Raw genomic sequence first — 15,338 nt, 5'->3', positions numbered from 1 at the left:
ATTGTTCCACCATTTGAATGCATTAGGTATTTTTAAACCAAATCCCCTATTAGTGGGCATTTAGGTCATTAAATTTTTACTAAAAAATAGTTTGAATCATATCTTTGTACATAGGTAGTTGATCACTTGCCAAAGTAAAATTGTCAAGCAAGTAAAATTATGCATTTTAAATTATGGCTTATAGTCCCACAATGTACTCCAAAAATATTTACCAGTTTCTATTTATATCAACATTTTATAATACTTTTAGCAGCATTTTTGAAATACTGGTATTTGAAATACTGACTATTGAAATCATCTGTAATGCAGTTCAATAGGGGAGAATATATAATTTGTTTTTAATGAGTTCTTTATGGACTGAACCCATTTGCTTATTGGAAAGTTTGTTTTTCTATATTCACATATTATGACAATTTGATTTTTATAGTAAATAAGTCTCTGTTATAAATATTATTTCCAGTTTTGCATGTGTATTGTTGTTGTACATTTTTAGCTATTTTATAGTAAAAATATGTTTTTTCATCAAGGTTTTTAAGTTTAGTACCAAGTTTGAAAAGGCCCATTTGCTCTCAAGACTATGAAAATTACACAAATACAATCATGCAAACACTTGTAAAATGTATATATGAGACATACTATACATGTACATGATATATAATTGTAAGTTTAATAATTTTATAGCCTTATTTTTATATTTAAATATTTAATCAACATATTTTAAATTTTATTAATCAATACAAAAATTACGATAGTGTGTAAATAGTGCATGCAAGAAAAATACATGCATCCACTTGAATTCTCTTTAAGCTCTATGAAAGTTTTACTGCTTTCAAATTGAAATGTTCAACCAACATATAATTTATTTTTATGGGAGCTATAGATAAAAAAATGTATTTCCTCAAATAAATGTTGGGTATTACATACACATGCATACAAACAAATACATACATTAATCTTCCCTTTCCCAAAGAACTGAAGTGCCAACTTTCTCATGCATTATAAATTTTCACATTTACTTAGCTTTCCTTTATATATTTAGCTCTTTCTAAAGTTTCTAGCTAGTCAGTTTACTGCAGTTATTATTATGCTGTTGTCATAACACTTTTATACCTGGTGGGTACTTCTACCCTTACAATTTAGAATTTTCCCAAATCTACATATTTTATTCTGAAAGAATATAAGAATCATCTACTACTTATTGCTTATTGGTAATTAATATTATTCTGGCTCCATTAAAAGGCACATGAGTGTATCATCTCTGTGTTGAATGTTCCCTTTTGGAATAAAATATATTTAATTTGTTTTACTTTATTCATTAATTTATTTTTTCATTAGGGTGAACATTTTCAATTCTACTTCAGCAAGGCTATATGGTATCTTATCGGTGTCCTCTTGAAAACTTTTAACTCAAACAAAGGGAAAATAAGTACTCAAACATTGTCTATACTTCTTAGCCAATGAAAAATCAAATTGTTTAAATGGTTTTTAAGTTACATGAAGGAATAATAATAACAATTCAATATTTTGCAAAATATGAGGGGCCATTTTTAAAAATCATTCTTACAAATTTTATACTTACAAAACGTATCATATTTTAGACTTTTGTTACTATCAACAACTTTCACCAATTTTATGTACTAATATGCTTAGTATAAGAAATTTGCCACCAATTTCAAAGAAGGTATTAATTCAATAGATAGTACATCGATGAAAAAAAAGAGCAAAATCTGAGTATCACATAGTGCTGTTCTTATCATCATCATTTATATTTCACAAAAATCAACAAATAATATGAGAAAATCACTGGAAGTTTTAATGTGTTTAGTCTTATATCAATGTGCCATTATAGTAGTTTGATATTTTCTACTTATAGCTCTCAAAGAGAGTCTTGCTAAATGTTGTTTCTGTATAGAACAAAAATACTAAAACTCCTTAACTGCAAGAGTCTTTTCAACTGACTTTAATCTTAGCTTATGAGACTGTATGTAAAAGCAGGGCCTCCTAGACTCCTAAATAGACCAGAAACATAAGAGTAGGGGTTTAGTGATAAGTATTAGAGACACTGTCTGTCTATAGGTGAATTTTAATACCACTTGATGTTTTCAGTTATGACTAATGAACAGCCCACTCTTAGACGTGTTCTAAAGATTTAAATATCCTGACGTAATAGGTGGTTTATTAAGTGACTCAGGCCCTTCATTCTGGTGTAACAATACCACAACTGGATTTTTTTAGAAATATTGGGACATCATTGTTCTTCTTCTTCTTCTTTTTTTTTTTTTTTTTGACATTAAATGAAAAAAAAAAGCAATGTACCAATTGTGCAGTTTCTAACTCAGATCATGGTATTTTTAACTACATCTCCAAGTGAAAAGATGGTGGGATTAGAGGACTATTCAATAAGTAAAGTTTGCTTTCTTTTATCATCAGTTCAATGTTTTAAAGGCAAGAGCTGAAGCCCACTTCTCAAAGTCTGAAACGTCATGATTATTATTTTTTTTTTTGCATTTTTTCCTTTTCTTTGTAATAGAATTTTTACTAAGCCAAAATTTTTCCTGTGTGATGTGTGGCCATGCTAGTGTTTTTAAAATGATTTTTATGGCATGCTTTAATATTTTAGTACAAAATAATTAGAAGACATTGTAAATAATAACAACTTCTTTTACAGATGACTAGGTTTAGAGTTTTAAGTGTATTAATTCACTTAAAATTCACAGCAAATGCATTAGGCTTATTCTATTTTTATTTTGAATTGATGGACCAGAATAAAGATGTCTCAGGAAATTAAGAGACCTGCCCAAGGCCACACAGTTAGGAGTAACAGAGCTAGGGAACAAATCCAAGTTGACTTCTTCTACTGTCTAAACTGGCTAAAGATGCTCCTTATTTTGATAAAAAGTGCTTAATACTCTCTATTGATAGATCTCAAACAGAACCTTAACAATAATATTGCTTCTGTATGGAATTAAAATGCTATAACACCTTTCATGTAAGTAATACTCTGAAGTTATGACAGGTTCACAATGAACATAATAGACATAGCATTCCTTGACTCTGCAACACCAGCTCCTGCCGATATAGAAATCCAATTTCAATCATTGTAACACATTCTGGAATGTTAGTTGTCTCTTATAGGCCTACCAGTGTATTTGCCCTATAGCATATTGCCCATGTCATCACCATGACATTTCCTGCTGTCTAATTTCACTCCAGTGTTAGTCTGATTTATTTATCCATCAAAATTTATTGATTAAATGGCTACCATGTGTCTATGACTGCCAGCCACTGGGAAAATATCAGATAATGAAACAAGGTCTCTGGTTTTATAAAGTTTATATTGTACAGAAGGTTGAAGACTGATGATTTGCCTATAATGAGGGCTACTAATTAAAAGTGACAGAAGGAAGATTTCATTTTATACAAGATGGTTGGGGTAGGACTCTAAAACAGTGATATTTTGAAAAAAAGACCTAAATGAAGTGAAGGTTATCCACACACATCTCTAGAAGATGATTCTAGAAAGTGTTCTGAATGTTATCCAGGGAACCAGTGTGATTAAAGGAAATTTTAAAAAAAGGAAAAATAGCATCTGTTGGAAAGATAGAAGAGGTAAGATGAAATGGGAAATAGGAACATAAGTATATATAGATGGTTGTGTTTGCACATACATGCATACATACACACACACCCGCACATACTTTCCAAGCAACTAAAAGTTTGGAATCTATTAAAAAGATATTAATAGCAGTTTAGTGAGCAACATTTCAGAAGCAGAGAGAAATCAGTTGTTCAAGTTATAGATATGTTAAGCTGGAAATCTCTATTCAATTCCAAAATGCAAGTATTGAGCAACCACTTGCTGGTGTGAATTCTTGCAGCAGAATTAAAAATTTGTGAGTTGTCATTGTTCATGACACTGTTCTGGACTGGATGAGTTTACCATCAGAGTGACACAAAGAAAGAGAAAGAACCATGGAACATGCTGACATTTGGGGGTTGAGAACATGAGACAGAGATTATCATCTTTAAATAAAGAAAAATGTTAGAATACAGAATATGAAGAAGTTGAGAGTTTAAATATCTTTTAGATTGTATTTTATTCTATTTCTATTCTACTATGTTGTACAACAACACCTTACTTAAAAAAATTAGAACAGTTTTTGTGGAGATATTGAACTTCTGTTCCAACTAAAGGGTAATCCTTTGACTTTCCAAAAACCAACAGGAATGTAAAGTAATTTTAAAAAATTAAAAATAAAGACTATGTCAATTTATGTTGTGGAATTTAGCTAATTACCCACGCGAACATTTTCTACTTCCTAGTAGTAATAGTGCATTTGTTTTAGAGTTATCTATTAATGGTCAATGACTGGTAAATTGGAAATGCTATTTCCAAATCCATGAACCATTCTCTTCATATTCATCTGGCAGGCGAGAAAAGATCAAATTGTAAAATAAATGAATGTGTTTCTTGGCCCTAATCTCACATGATGTCACAAGAACCTGGACCATATATTCAGATAACTTTTCTTTTTTACTAGTAGATGGACACATACCTTTATTTTTAAATTTATTTTTATGTGGTGCCAAGGATGGAATCCAGTGCCTCCTGCATGCTAGGTAAGCACTCTACCACTGAGCTACAACCCCAGCCCTCAGACAACTTCTTAATATAGAAAGGCTATAGAAATAACACAATTTTTGCAAAGGGTTCTAGTCCTGGGAACACACGTTTGATATGACCATCAACAATTATTTTTCATTCAACTCAGTTTTCCTTTATTATTCTTAAAATAATTTAATCATATAAATAACTGACTCTGCTACATGTTAATACCTGCATAGTAATAGCTCAATCTGGTATATGTATTTAAATTTTTGCTTTTTTCCTGAGTTTTGTAAAAAGGACATTTGTTAATTATTTGATGCATAGGGATAATAAATAAGATTACAGTTTCTCCATGATATCATGCTCAAGTCTTTGGTGAAAAAATATATTGATATTAACAGATTATGATATCTAATTAGGTCAAGTTTTAAGTGATTTCTTTTAGGTTTTTCATTTTTTTACCCATAGCATTAATGAAAGAAATGCAATATGTGCCCTCAGTTTTCATGAATATAAGCTTCAATTCTAGAATGAAAAATGAGAAACACATTATAATATAGAATAATGCTTTGGAAGTTAAACATACAAAACTTAAGCAAAAAACATATAAATTATATAAAACAGATTATAATTACTGATAAAGTATATAATTCATATGAATTTTAGAGATGGTAATGACATATTACTTGACTTCATTAAAATACTTTAACTATTCAAAAATAAATATACTTTTTAATATTTAAAAATGCATATTAAATAGTATTTTATTATTTAAAAATAGCAAATGATAATTTCAAATAGTTTTGTTTACTATTTAAAAATAAATACATTTAAGATATTATTTTTAATACAATTATAGTTCATTACGTATGACTGACCTTGATATATAGATAAATTTTAAGACCTTGATATATACATAAATTTTAAATTCTAATTCACAGGTCAATAGACAAACTAAAAATTTAATTGGAACTATACTATATTCCATCATTAATTTTTCTTTAATAAATCTTTGATAGATTTACAGAGTAAATAAAGTGATACCATGTATCACTGATATAGAACCAAACATTTTTGGTTTTAATATTAATTATCATAGCCTTATTCATAACAATGTGTTATTCATTTTTACTTGAGTTTATATTTATCCAAATAACCTAAAGTAGTGTTTTTATAAATATTAAAATGCAATCTAAATATATTTATAAAATAAAGTTTGTTCTAGATTCTGAATAAAATCTATGATATTAATTTACTGATTTCTTTTTTTTAATATTTATTTATTTATGTATCTTTAGTTTTAGGTGGATACATTAGTTTGTTTTTATGTGGTGCCGAGGATCGGACCCAGTGCCTCATGCATGCTAGGCAAGCGCTCTACCACTGAGCCACAACCCCAGCCCCTAATTTACTGATTTCCTCCACTGAATTGTCTTATTCACTATATGAACATAGATCTAGCACATTGGGCTTCATTGAAATATGTGGCCAAAGATCATAAAGCCAATTAGCACATAGAGAAAATAAACTCATGCTTTTCAACTCCTTAGAACTAGACTACTAACTGAAATAGTTAAATCTTAAAACAGTCCATAAAATTTCCATTACATATATTTTTAATATCAAATATAATTTGTATAGATTTTTCAAGATTCTACTTCTAACCTAAAAGTTCTCCAAGTAGATGCTAAACTAACTTTTAGTTGGAAATCACTGACAAACACACACACACACACACACACACACACAGGTGGAGGAAGAGAGAGAGAGGGAAAGAGAGGGATAGAGAGGGAGGGGGTTTTCCTTCTGTGGAAGACACAAAACAGAAACAAAAGCTACATTTAAGAAATCCAATTTAGAAGGGATGCTAACATGTAGTTGTTTGGAATTAATGATTGTAAGGTCCTATATCTGCTAAATAATAAAGTCATATTATAAGAAAATTGCCCCAAGTGGGAGGTTTTTGGTTGCATTTTCATATATTCCATTTTTAAAAAGTGTTTCTATTTGTAAATGTGTTCTAGGAATGTTTTCCTGGATCAGACAGCAAATGTACTTAGAGTTGTGGATGTCTTGGATAAGTGACAATTTGCGGCTGGTAACCAGAAAAATAATGAATTTCCCATAAGGAAAGAGTAAAGTTTGTCTTGAATGGAAGAGGTTAGCTAACTGAGACAGGAGAGCACAGTACCACAGGCCTTGTTGGAATAAACCTTCATCTGAAGTGATGGTGTAGTAAGAATCCAAAGGATAATGGAACAAGGGGAGTCTCAGTTTGTGGAATCAACAAATGTTTTATGTGGTAGGCAGTATGTTAAGATCTGTGGGAACCATATATTCTTTGTTGCAACTATTCAACTCCACTTGTATAGCATGAAAACAATGAATTATTATTATTGAATTCCAGTACGACTTTATCAACACTGAAATCTGTACTTATATAATTTTCATGTCTCCTAAAATAGTATTTGATCTTTTCAATCATTTAAAATGTAAAAAAATTTCTTTTCTTATCTTTTGGGGTTTTTTTTAGAAAAAAATTATTTATTTTTTTTTAAATTTTAATTGATTTTTTAAAAAAAATAAATGACAGCAGAATGCATTACAATTCTTATTGCACATATACAGCACAATTTTTCATATCTCTGGTTATATATAAGGGTCAGATTTTGCCCACAAATTATGAATTTTATAGCCTGAATCATGATAGAAATGCAAAAAATCCAATATTGGTGGACAGTGATAGTACATGTATGTTAATAAACCTGATTTTAATTCAATTTTAGGATGCTTGTAAGCAAAGAGGGAAAACTTGGTGAGCAGGCTTATTTTCATATGTTATTTGTTTGTATGCCTGTCTTCCTTCAGATATAGAATTAGAACTCAAGTCAGCTAGTACTTTACCCAAAATAATTAGAATTGAATGCTTAAGATAGCCATTCAAAATTTCTTAACTGAATACCTACATAATCCAAGCACTGTTTTGTTTACTAGAAATACAATAATGAATGAAGGAGACAAACTATCTAATCTTTGAAGTATATAATCCAGAGTAGATAATGGGTCAATTCCATAGGAGCAGAGGCCAAGGTGTGGATTCTTCTGCAAGCAATTCAGTGGGGAAGGGATCTCAGGAGGAGTGGTATGGGGGAAACAGGATGAGGTAGAATAGAAAAAAAGCTAAGCAAGAATATGTTCACAGCTTGAGACTGGCTGTGAAAAAAAAAAAATTAAAGTTGGACTTATATAACAATAAGCTGTATTTTGAGGCATGATGCCTGGAATTTTGTACTCCTGCTGTCTTGGGGGTTCCCAGCCTCACTGGAGATGTGGCTCTTTTTTTTTTTTTTTTTTTTTTTTTTGGCTGAGGGTAATTCTCCTAAGACAGGGAGACAGGCACAGCTTTGCATATCAATAGGAAAATCTGTGCCTGAAACTCACATGGTCCACTACAAGTAGAAGACAAATAGTAATCACAAATACTTTTAAAATGTAGTCATCTGATATTTCCATGGCTGTATGGCTAGATAAAGGAAGGGAATGAAATGTGTATTGAGATCAAATGCTCTTTTAGATAGGATAGTGAAGGAAGGCCTCTGAGATAATATAAGATTTGCAAAGAAACTTGAAGGAACTGAGTCCCAGTCGTGCACATATCTGAGGGAACAAAGTCATTAAATCAAGACAGAATCAGCCCTGGGATGTTGCTGGAGGAGTGAGAAGGTGGGTGTGGCGAAGTGTTAAAGATGTGTAAACTGCTAGGAAGTGAGGCTGGAGATGAAAGAGGTGGTGACAGATTATATAGGGTGTCAGATACTGTTGTAGAGTGCTCAGCTCTTACACTAAGAAAACAAAAGCACTAAGTTCCACAGGATCTCGTCATCATAATTTTAGAACCAGAAGGGCTCTCAAAAGCCATCTGGTCTAGCTTCAAAATTTTAGAGCATTTTTACAGTGGAAAATCTCACTGAAATGAAAAGGCAAGAATAGAGTTCTAAAATGTATGGAAATTGACTTCCCATTCAATACTTTTGAAGAAAATTATGCCATAAATGTTTGAACAGTTTCTACATATTATATTTCATTTGTTTAAGCTCTGAATCTTAATGTCATCCCATCAATGGTAAAGCTATAAGAGGATGAGAACCAAGCTGGCTGAGGTGCAGAGGGTGCCTGCTCACTGTTGACATCAGCTGGCATTTATTCTAGCTTTAATCTTGGCACTTTGGGGAAGAGAAACAGTGACAATCGAGCTGCATTTTCCTTACATGCAGTGGTCAACTACTGCCAAGATGACTAAGGTTGCATAAATTGTCAGCTCTATCTACTAAGTCCAAAGAGAAGCATTTTATGTTTAAGTTGAAGAATGGAGAGGAGCAGACTGTCCTTGAAGGATAATCAGTGAGTCATTATGATGCAGTTTGAAAATAGTACTGTACATGAATGCTCAGTAATGATATTCTATGATTATTATTCTATGATATTCTATGATTCAATTAGTTTGAAAGAAATAATCCATTTTATGTTAGTATTTGACTTTATAGAAATATTCATCAGTGGTTTCAGCTGTCTGTTGTTGTTGAATGCATATTAACTCTAGCCAATGCATCTATTGATTGAAAAAAAATTGTTTATGTTCTCCAATGAAAAGCTACACAGCCACACCTTGTCTATTCTCTTGAAAGATAATTTTCAGTTTTCATCTTTACATTAAATAGCCCATATCCTACCATAATGTCATTTCTCCCCTCTAAAAGCTCTGATCATCATTTGGCTTCCTGATTCTTTACCAGTGAGAACTTCTCTGTGCAGTGATTACCCCTTATCGTGATGTCCCTGAAACACAAATCTAAATTTTATTTCCTGTGTCACACTTCTTCCTTTTATTATTGAGCTAGATATATTTTAGCCAAAATGATACAACTGAAGGAGAGTTGGAGCATTTTTAACTGAATATTTTTTATCTACCTAGTCTAATTAATTTTGTATTCAAAAAAGAATTCAGTCATACAATCTTTTAGATTATAAACTAAAAGTTTGGTTCATACCTTATATTACACACACATACACACAGACACAAATTATATACTAACAGATACACATGCAGACACAGATAGATATACAGACACACACACAGTACAACTCACTTCAAAATAGTATTATGTTCACACATCATTAAAATAGGAGGTTTCTGATACATAAATGTTAGGGCATACTAAGCTTAATTTATTAAATAGTCTTTTTAAATATAAAGAACATTGGGTGTTAAGGGGCATTTATTTCATTTGCTAAAAAAATAATATTTGTTTTGCCAATAAATTGTATCTATTCTAAATGTATTTAGAATTAGTATAGTTTTAAAAACTTAACGCAATTTAAACAAAGTTTTTTTTGGTATTCCCTACTTTAAGAGGTTAAGAATGACTCTTGTGGAAAAAAAAAAAATCTTGTGATATACTTGGTGAGAAAACATGGCCCACATATGCCCAAGATTCAATTTGAAATAGAATCAAATTTTTAATTGTTACTATCTTTTCTACAGAAACACTTGCTCTCAACAGGTTTCTTTAATTAGGAAATGAAATGGTTTAGGAAAAAGCTTTTACCAAATATAAAATGCTTTGGGTAAAAATTGCTTGAAATCACAGCAATAAATGCATAAGTTGAGTCTCCCTTATTTGAATTGCATGGGACCTTAAGATTTTTGGATCTTGGATTTTTTTGTATTTTGGAATATTTGCTTATACATAACGAAATATGTTGAGGATGAGACCCAAATATAAACACAAAAGTCACTCATGTTTCACATACATTTTGTACACATACCCTGATGGTGATTTTGAATAATGTTTGAAATGATTTTGTTCATGAAACAAAATGTGGAATTTTCCACTTGTAGTATCACACTGGTACTCAACAAGTTTCAACTTTTGGAGCATTTCAGATTTTGAATTTTCAGATCAGGAATGCTCAACCTGTACTAATTTCATTCTGTTATAGCTGAGAGTTACATACATATGAGTGAACTTAAAATGGGTGGAATAGTGAATGCTAGCAGGTGTTTTGTATGTATGTTTACCCTGCATGGAGTTCACTGCCTCTTTCTGTTCAGGAGACCTCTACTTTGGAATACTACTCATTTCCATGATCTATACACTAGGACCGTCGGTGAAGGTACTGTCCCTGCGGGTCAACCCTGGTACTCAAACTAGGCTGCTCCAGCTCTCAGAATTGAGTAGGTGAATTTTGAACAGAGTGCCATAAAGGTAGAAAATATTTGGAGGTTGCTCATCTTGTGTGCAAACTCCCCCTTGATAGTCATCTAGTTCCTGTTCACATTCCTGGATATTTCTTGGCTCCATTTTTCTGACACCTAACAATAAGATCTGCTTTTGGAGACTTAGGTCTTGTATATATCTAATAAATAATTTTCTTTCTGTATCTATTTTTCCTTTTCCTTTCTCTTCCCTTTCTCTTCCCTTTCTCCTTTTCTTCCCTTTCTCTCTTCTCTTCTTCCTTCTCCTTTTCCTTCTTCTTCTGGCATTACTCAGCCAGAATCAACTTCTGTTATCTTATAAGCAAAGATACCTGACAATGAAGCCTCATAAAAATTATAAAATATGGTGCTGGGGCTGTAGCTCAGTGGCACAGTGCTTGCCTAGCATGCATGAAGCACTGGGTTCAATCCTCAGCACCACATAGAAATAAATAAATAAAATAAAGGCATTCTGTCCATTTACAACTACAAAAAAAAATTAAAAAATTATAAAATATAATAAAGTATTAAATTCACAGAGAATAATGAAATGTTTCCAGTACCAAGTAAATCACAACTGGCACATAAAATATGCCATAAATAACATGAAGTAGATAAACGAAATATCCTAGCAAGACAAAAAAAAAAAAAGACAGTTTTTATTGCCTAGTTTCAACTATCAAAATCACAAAAATACTTCAACAAAGGGAGAAAGTTTAGAGTCCTTAGTGAGAGGGACAGAGGAAGCCAAGTCAGGAGTGTTTTGTGTTCTTCCCAGATGTTTTCCTAAAAAATTTTCCCTAGTCAGTTTTGTTTTATGATGATTCTGCTGTCTGGGGCCTTATATTTTCTTTTGCAGCTGTTCTAAATTCTACTGCTTTCCTCATTTGTTTATAACCTTTAACTGGGCCGGATTTGGGATTACTACATCATCTGTAACTGGTAGGGAGATTGGTCAGAATTCATATTACATTAGCACTTGTTGACTTCATTCCAATCACCAATCATCTTGCACACACACACACACACACACAAATACAACCCTACCTAGTGGCAGTCTGATCTCTAAGGCTGCCACTGGTAATTAGGGAGCCTGAGAACAATTAGGAAATGATTTCAAAAGAACTGGAGGGCTCACAAAGCATATTCCCTCCTCATCCCTGCTGTACTTCCCAAGGTGATAATCCAACATGGACAGTGTCTACAGTTTTATAATTAGGAAAATGTTATTTTACTACAAGGCTTTTCTAAAAAGCAACTTCATCCCTCCCTGTATAATCTTGTAACGCAGCACTGATACAATTCTATCCACACATTTTTAGTTACATAAACACCATATACTTCAGGATAATACAACTGAACTATAGAAGCTATATTATTCTTCCATGGCATGCTATTTGAAACTATTATAACAGAATTTATGTCTATTTAAAATCGGATGTCTATACAATTACAGAAGATATTTGACATAATAGTCAAATAAAGCATCTCATGAAGTGTTTGACACACCTAAAAAGAAATGCACAAAATAATATAGCTATGAAGATTAAAAATCAATACCAGAAGGAAAATAACTATTTTGGTGATAAGCACCCACTCAATCTCTGTCAACATATAACTAACAACCTAGTAACAAAGGTTGCTCTGAATAGCTTGGTGATCAAAATAAAGAACACATAATTTTTCTTGCCTTTCAGGATCTCAACTTCTCACAGCCAGAAACAATGGGGACAACATTGCTGGAATGTGTCTAAAGGCCTGGCTGCTGCTCGACTCAAACTCATCAGATCACTCAAAGTGAAGAGAACAAGAATTAGTTCTTAAAATGAAATCTCCCAAGTTTCATATGAAAAGTGATTCATACTTGGGAGGCTAAGTATTTAGATCTGAGATCAGACTGCCTGAGCTAATGACTTGGTTTCATCCTTTACTTAACATTTGACCTTGGAGATGACAAGTTTTCTCTCTACTCTTCATCTAGAAACTAATAAGGTCATCACATCAGCCACATTGGGGCTTAGTGAGGATTTCAATGGGATATAATATGGTATCTGACATAAACACTGAATAAATACTACCCATTATTTCTATTTAAAACAGTATGCATTAAACCAAAATATATCTACAGTAATAGGCGTGGCCACTAATTTAGAACTCTGGATTCTAAGTTTAGTATTCAGAAGGAAAAACATATCACTGTTTGAAGAAAAACTTTTTGTATGGTGTTTATCTCTAAAATAAACTGGTTTTTTCTCATAAAATTTCATTAGAGGATACACTGTACAAAATAGGTGTAAACTACAAGTTTCTGCATTGTAACTGTTATTGTCCTCCAAGTCCCACTTTCCACTGCACCAAGAATAATCTGAAGAAGATCATGCAATCTCAAATTTTGCCATAATAATAGAAGACAGCATACAATAATCTAGATTAAGAATTTGATGTCAAATACATCAACTTGTCTTAGCTATAGACTTTTCTCTAAATGAGATTTACTCTTGATCAAACCACTTATTCAGAGAATCATTTTATTGTGCATATCCCTGTATCTTGTCTTCAAATCTAAACAGGTCAGATGTGATACTCACTTTTCTAATAGATCGTTAAAATAAAAGGTAGTTACGCCTCTGTAGTTTACTTCTAAAAATCAAAAAATAACTCTTCATTAGTCAAGAAGTCTTGGGCAATCATCATAGAGCCCATGAGAGACAAAATCCTGTCTCAAGTTTATATTAAGCTCAGCTTTCCTGACAAAATTCCCTAAGGAACAGTTTCTGTATTCTTCTTCCTTTTGCCTTCCCAAATGCAAATCAGGGAACCACCCCAGGGAAAGCTCCATTTCCTACCAAAGAAGTTGCTTATGTATTATAAAAATTCAGGTCTTATTGTTCATTTTTCAAATCACCTCATTTCAACCTAGCTAAGGCAGCTGCCTGTTATGAAAAATACCTGATTGTATGGTCTTGCCCCAATGCAGTTTATTTTTAAAATTTCTCTCCTGAAGGTTCATAAAGGTGTGTTGTACAAAGCATAAAGGATACTAATTATCTCTTCAACTTGGCGGTGGGGGTTCCAAAATACATGATTACACATCAACTAGCAAATGACATGAAATGACAGAACTTACCCTGAGGGTGTAAACTTTTATGATCAGGGCCTAACTTCAATTAAAAACTTAAAGACACAAGTGTGTTTGTTTAGGCACACAGGCAAACATGTTCTGAAATCTGGTGTTAGGAACAGGATGTGACTTTGTTGTTTCATATTTCACTCTCCACTAATTCCCAGGTAACCCCTTTAGAATCTATATTGAACATTTCAAAATACCAACTAGTTCTCTACACTCTTTCTGCCTGTATTTGAATATAAAGCATAAAGCTGAAGGGACTGAGTACACAGAAAATGCAGAGCCAAGACAGTATAAGCTGTCTCATAGCTTATGGTAAATATTAAATGACATATAACACATATGCAATTAGTTCCAACCCAGAAAGTTAAAAGGACATTAATAAATAGAATTATAAGTAAAAAAAAGAAAGAAAAAAATGAATAATAAAATAAAAATTTGAAAATAACATAGTAGAGAGTTAATAAATAGAATCTAAATAAATAGAAATTAATAAGAAATTTTTAATTTTATTAAAATAGTGACAAGTGTATTACTGCGTAAAGTTATCCATAAGAAGGCATTCCTGAGAATCAATGAAAGTTTTAACTATCATTGTAGTACCCTGCTCTGTCATTGTTATTTTAAGTCTAACACACTCCCCAGGTGTCCAAGAAAATAATTAGTCTATTCTTTCCTGAAAAATCATGTCATCACTTTATAAACCACAATTTGCCATACACATTCAAATGCTTCCAGTTGAGCTCATTAAATTCTTGCAAACACATCTATTGTAATGTAAATGATGAAATATGAAGACATTCCAGAATTCCTGTCTATAAAGCAAGCACATTGAGAAAATTCTGTACATAACAATGGGATAATTTCCTCCAGTTAAGGTGCTTTGTATCTGAAAGCATGCAGGGTGAAATTAAAAGACATTTCTTCTTCAAGATTGCAAATAAAATAAATAGTAAATGATATTTTCTGTTAACACCATCTAAATTATCAACTAAAATGTTTGGGTCTCAAGCATATTTGGAGATATTTTGAACCATTATTAATTTGTTGTTTTAAATAATAGAGCCATTACAAACACAAAAAAGTATAATGGAAAATACCAGGTTTCATGACAGTTTTCTCAATCATCATTTGACTTGGCTACAATTATTTATCTCTAAATTTGCATATCATTGTAGTACCCTGCTCTGTCTTTAAATAATAAAAGACTTGTAGGATATCTTCTTTAAATGGTGGTATTTGAAGCTGGTAATGGTGGCACATGCCAGTAATTAAAACTACTCAAGAGTGAAGGCAGGAGAGAATGCAAGTTCACTTCCACTCTGAGAAATTTAGGGAAACCCTGT

At 32.0% G+C, this 15,338-nt stretch overlaps 1 protein-coding gene across 8 annotated transcripts in view; it reads right to left on the bottom strand.

The window, feature by feature from the left end:
* Positions 1-15,338, bottom strand: part of Ppfia2 (PTPRF interacting protein alpha 2) — a 441,884-nt gene that overhangs the window by 392,796 nt on the left and 33,750 nt on the right. The gene's annotated exons all lie outside the window — the stretch shown is intronic.

The sequence above is a fragment of the Marmota monax genome, unplaced genomic scaffold (genome assembly GCF_021218885.2).
Source record: "Marmota monax isolate L192 unplaced genomic scaffold, Marmota_monax_Labrador192_F-V1.1 WCK01_AAM20220418_F8-fsc00146, whole genome shotgun sequence".
Taxonomy (NCBI): domain Eukaryota; kingdom Metazoa; phylum Chordata; class Mammalia; order Rodentia; family Sciuridae; genus Marmota; species Marmota monax.
This window is presented reverse-complemented; position numbering and strand designations above follow the sequence as displayed.